The 6,141-nt window shown below is 40.5% G+C and overlaps 1 pseudogene; it reads left to right on the top strand.

The window, feature by feature from the left end:
- Window positions 1–873: 873 nt before the first annotated feature.
- On the top strand, window positions 874–1,431 carry LOC148029888 (pseudouridine-5'-phosphate glycosidase pseudogene; annotated as a pseudogene).
- The last annotated feature ends 4,710 nt before the right edge of the window (window positions 1,432–6,141 follow it).

A 6,141-nucleotide genomic window follows, 5' to 3' on the forward strand; every position in this document is an offset into this window, starting at 1 on the left:
ATTATGGAAAAAGGTACCAAAAATGATTGGAGGGAAATCCGGAAAGTGGGGGAGTTTTTTGAACGTTGGAACAGAGGAGGATGGCACGGTGGCGCAGGAAAATTCGGCAGTGGTGGCTAATGAATATAGAGGAGAGAGAGGAAGGAGAATGCTCTGCAAACAGGGGAAGAAGGAGGATAATACGGACGCTAATCTGGGAGAAAACAAATGCGCTCTGCAATCGAAGAGATGGGGGAACTAAAACAGAGGAAAAAGCTCGGCAATTTGGGGAGACACAGCTTCCATTACCCTTTGCAAGTCGAATAGCTTTGGATTCAAACCGAAACCTACGAAGAGAATACTCTCCCTTGAGGCCTGCAAAGTGCACCAGTACCCTTTCACAGAGAATCAACCTATTCAGACCACTGATTGGGAGCAATATGTTGTGGAAATCGCATCTGACATTGTGAATGAGCAAAGCCCAAAGAGACTTTTCTTAGTACGAGGGAAACTATACGAGTTACTCGTGAATTGCATCCCACCTGAAATTGTTCTGAAGCGGTTGCTACTGGAACTAATGAAGAAACTTGACTCTGAGCTGAAACATGAAGTCTGCCACTAGGCAGCTTACTATGAACATCGAATGCAATTTGGGGGTACGAGAGAGGATTGGGGAGGAAAGAAGACGGCGACAGAAGAACTGTGACAATGGAGGAAAACTGAGAGGAGCACAAGTATCAGTTGCTTTGAGAAGATTACAAAACCCATAAAATATACGACTATGGATATATTAAAGACGTGGACTAATGTTGGTCTGATATATACTCGGGAGGATATGTTTACTTCACAGACTTACCCCAAGGACGAGATATCACATGCTGATGGTGAAAAGCAATGGATGTCTCATCTGATTTAACAGAGCTTGGAAGGTCGCCTGTTGCTGTTTTCTGTGTTGGTGTCAAGTCAATTCTTGACATTCCCAGAACGTTAGAGTACCTTGAGACTGAAGGTGTTACTGTTATTGGATACAAGACCAATGAATTTCTTGCTTTCTTTACTCGCCACAGTGGCTGCAAGGTACCTTGTCGTGTTGATTCTCCAGACGAACGTGCAGATATCATATCATGTCTTCGATTTCCGAGGCTTATGCAAACTTGTTTAGGGGAAAGAACCCCAACATGACCCTCCCCATAGGGTCTCATACAAGGTGCGAACTCTAGTTTGGATTTACAGAGTGGACTACTCATTGGGGTGCCAATCCTGGAAGAACATGAAGCAGCTGCCAAGCCGATTGAGTCAGCAATCAGTAGATCTTTGCAAGAAGCATTGAAGCAAAAGATTAGTGGAAGCAGAATCACCCCCTTTTTACTCAAAAGAGTCAATGAAATTACTGGTGGAGCCTCGCTTGCTGCAAACATAGAACTGGTTAAGTCTTTTGCAAGGGAAGTCTGATGACAATGTGACCATCATATTGAATGATATCTCATCGTGGTTGGATGACAGAATAGGGTCCCAGTCCGTTCATGACTGAAGATTTCCATCTTCATATGTACTAAATTATTGTTACCTGAGGAGAGACTTACCGAGTATCGATGTTTCGTATTAAGGAGTGATTTTGCTGGTTTTTCTCCTATGCCAAGAACAGATTTGTGACTTCAAATTCCTTATAGTATTGGACATTATTATGATCTGTACTAAAACTGTTTTCTAAACCTCTTGTATATACCTCTGAGGATCTTCTGTATTCGTCTTTTATTGCTGCTGTAACTATTCTGAAGAAATATAAATATGATCCTTTGTGGAGGCCGCCACAATTGACGATCTATCCTTCTATCCTGAAATTATTCAAAGTCCTCAGTGGTCGCGACTTGGCTTTCGAAAACCCTTCGACAGCATTGCATATAGTGACAAAAATAGTGACTATCCTATGGCATCACTAACACCGACGTTTTTTGCGATGATGGGGGCAAAATTTTTAATGAACATTTTTGTTGCTTTGAATGTCGGTATGAGGTCTGTATCTTGTAGTGTGCGTTGATTGTTGGTCCCCACAAATGAAAAGAAAATAACCCCCATATACACATATAACATTATTAGCTTAAGGGGAAAAACTCGAGAAGGCGACAATACCACCTGGAATGGCCACAAGAAGCTTCTCCATAGCAAAGGCTCGCTCTGGACACTTCATCCAACTTATGTAATGCAATCACTAAAACAAAAAACTATTAAACGTAAATTCACCAAATAGATGTATGGCCTTCTTGGCCTAAAGAAATATAATATTTCATAACCAAGAGAATGCGAATAATACATTTTACTACCAACATAACTGGCCCTCTTGGCCTCATGAAATAAAACATTTTAACATCATTCAACACACTGTACTGATGAAACAATCCCTTGTTCATAACACTACTCGACTAAAGCACAAAACCAACCAAAGATAAGCCCTCTTAGGCCCTATACTAAGTGCATCAAGTTATTAGCTAACCCCCTAGCATAAACAACAAGGGGTGTCCAATGAATATGATGATACACAATCCTATGCATCCATGACAGAGTAGGCAAGTGCTCACTTGCTACCTGACTCATAACCCAAACTAACCATCCCCAGCCAAAATATGACGTGTTAGGAAGAAGACCCCAAAAAGTGATCCAGGGATAATGTTAGGAGGTAATTTTAAGGGCTCTCTTGGACCACAATTGAAAAACACATCTTCCACGAAAGCATAGTTAGCTAGAGAATTTGCAAAGTGATTCCATTGTCTAGGAACTAACTGACAAGTCACCATCTCAATGATATGCAACACATCCAAGACTACATGGCGGTACATCCATAATATGGGATCCCACATACTATAGGTTAAGTTGATTGATTACTAACAACGAGTCACATTTAAAAATTAACCGGTCGATACCACCACATCGGGCTTCATTCAATCCCATGATCAAGGCCTTGTATTTTTCCATATTATTAGTAAAATCGGGTCCTAACTAGAATCCCATCTTCATGACAACCCTACATCAGGGATCTTTAATGACCACACCAATGCTCGCATGTTTAGCGGGCCCTCTAGAACCTCTTTCAAAATACAGAGTATAAACCCAAGCTTCATTGATAGGCCATGCCATAAGAATCAGATCACTAGTACTTATGATAATAAAAATCAAGCTGAGAGAGAGGATGTATAATAGGCACAATCCCTCCTTCCTCGCTAAACTCAATAGGAATGCCAATAAAAAATGGTTGACAATGGTGGTAGTAGACCTTGATTTCCCATGTAAAGGATCCCTCTTGCCACAAAGAAACCTGATACCCTTTGCTCCACGAGGTCACTCGACCTTGGTGGTAATGTTGCTCAAGGTATAGATGCTCCAGATAGGGAATAATGCATCTCATTTGCTTGTCTTGGTATCTACTGCACCTCAAAGCTAAATCTGGAAGTACTTGCATAGGCACCAAGCCCTTACACATAGTAAGGTTTTAGCTTATCAAAGTTAACTTTAGTCTTAAACTCTACCCTTTGAAAAATTTTCTAGAAGGGCCGTAGAGCCATTCTTTTCTAAACATACAATCTTGTATGGTCCATCCCATTTGGGTTCTAATTTTCCTGGAAAGAGCTCCCAACAAGCATCATAATACAACACTAACTGACCTTTCACCAATTTGTACTTCTTAGCCCAAAGATCATGAAGGGCTTTCATTCTCCTCTTTCCTACTTCTTGATGTAATAAAGACTACAACCGAATCTCATCAAGATGTGCTAGAGAAGTATATTATTCTTGGAACACTTCTTTCTCGCCCAACAAATGATTGAGGGAAAAATGCATAGTGGGAAGCTCTATTTTTAATGGTAAAAAACACTCCTCTCTGTACAATAGTTTGAATAGAGTGTGACTTGTGGCTCTCTTGAATGTCATTTCAGGTGAAGAAAAGGAGCCAGAGCTGGGTATCCCTCCGATTGCAGATGAGTTAAATGCATGGAAAGAGTGGAATGCAAAAGACAAAAAGGTGATGTACTTGCTATCTGCAGTAATTGATAATACTATGCTGGGACATATCAAGAAAGCAGAAACTTCACATGCAGCTTGGAAAATTTTTGAGAGCATGTTTTCAGTAAATACAAAGGCACGAAAGATTCAACTCAAGCAAGAGTTAAATGCCTTGAAGAAAGGGAAAATGTCTATCAATGAGTATATATTGAAGGTGAGGAGCATTGCAGATGCTTTAGCAGTGATTGATGAAATGCTGCAATGCCGGATGATGATGATTTGATTTCATCCACTCTGAGTGGCCTTAACAATGAGAAGGCATGGAAATCATTTGTTACTTCAGTATATGTATGGAAGCCATTTCCAGATTTTGATGAGCTGATCTCTCTCATGATTACTGAAAAGATCAATATGCAGGGTGATTCGTCTGAAAGAAATGGTGAACATGTCCAAGCATTTTACTCAAGTTTAGGAAGGGGACATGGTAGATCCTCTTTGAGAGGCCGTGGTATGGGACGCACTGGCAATAACCATCAAAATAGGTTCAATCAACAGTTTGGTGAAATGTAGGTTTCTGGAGGCAGAGGAAACTTTAGAGGAAGGGGGAGCTCTAGAGGAATAGGTGGATGGCAGAATAGAGGTTCATGCAATTCTGCTATTGTTTGCCATTATTGTGGCAAAAAAAGCCATATTGTAGCCCATTGCTATGCAAAGAAGTATGATATTCGCAGTGGTAAATTGCAGCAAGGAAACTATGCATCGTCCTCATGACAGAATGAATACAAAAATGAGCGTATGTTTGTTATGCAGCATAAGATGAATGCAGTTACAGGAAAGGGGACACATGATGATGTATGGTATGTCGATTCAGGTGCATCTAATCATATGACCAGTCATGTTGAATGGTTTGGAGAGATGCAAGACTTACAAAACCCAGGTTATGTGCAGATGGGTGATGATTCATGCCACCCAATTTCACACATTGGAAAGGTTTCCTTGTCCTTGTATAATGGCCAAACAAAGAGTCTGACAGATGTATTACATGTGCCATCAATTACAAAGAATCTAGTATCTGTTGGCCAAATGGTGGAGCAGGGATTGCAGGTCTGATTCAATGCAAAAGGTTGTTTTGTAGAAGACTTTAATGATAAGTGCAAGTTGGTCACAAAGAAAGTAGAGTTGGCCGAATGTTCACTTTGGATGCTAGACTTCTTGCAATGGATGCTGCTATGTATGCTAAAGGAAAAGGAGTAGTTGCAGATATTGAAATATGGCATAAACATATTGGACATGCAAATGTGCAAAGGTTGAAATTAATGCAGTCCAGAGGATTGGTTACAGGGTTGCCTTCATTTAGAGTTGCAAAATTGCATAAACTTTGTGAAGCATGCTTGTTTGGTAAGCAGGCAAGACAACCCTTTACGCATGACAGAGAAGTGAGTAGAAAAATACTTGATGTAGTGCATACAGATGTTTGGGGGCCTACACAAAATGTATCTCTTAGTGGCAGCAAATACTTTGTCACATTTATTGATGACTGTTCAAGGAAGCTATGGGTATACTTCATGAAGGAAAAGAGTGATGTGTTTGAGCACTTAAAATCTTTTAAGGCAGCTGCTGAAACAAAAACAAGCTTTAAAGGGAAGTGCTTGAGATCAGATGGAGGGGGAGAGTACCTCTCTAATGAGTTCAGTGGCTTCTTGAGGAATCATGGGATAAAGAGGCAATTTACTTGCAGGTATACCCCACAACAAAATGGTGTTGCAGAAAGAAAAAACAGGCATATTGCAGAAGTTGCATGGGCATTAATGGCTAAAAAGAATATGCCCAAACATTTTTGGTCTCAGGCTATCCATACTGTTGTTTCCATTATGAATAGAACTCCCATATCTGCAGTTCATGGGATGACGCCTGAAGAATGCTTTACTGGTAACAAGCCTGATGTATCACACTTGAAGGTATTTGGCTATGTTGCATACGTTCATGTGCCAAATGAGCTACGGAAGAAGCTTGATCCAAAGGCAAAAAAATGCGTTTTTATTGGATACTCTTTAGAGCAGAAAGGGTATCGCTGTTATAACCTTGTCACAGGTGAGTTCAGAGTGAGCAGAGATGTTATCTTTGATGAGATGGGAAGTTGATATACACTTGTTGGTGATGTTTTGGATG

Source organism: Lygodium microphyllum, chromosome 10, assembly GCF_053477565.2.
Source record: "Lygodium microphyllum isolate KBCC chromosome 10, Lygodium_microphyllum_v1.1.10, whole genome shotgun sequence".
Classification (NCBI taxonomy): domain Eukaryota; kingdom Viridiplantae; phylum Streptophyta; class Polypodiopsida; order Schizaeales; family Lygodiaceae; genus Lygodium; species Lygodium microphyllum.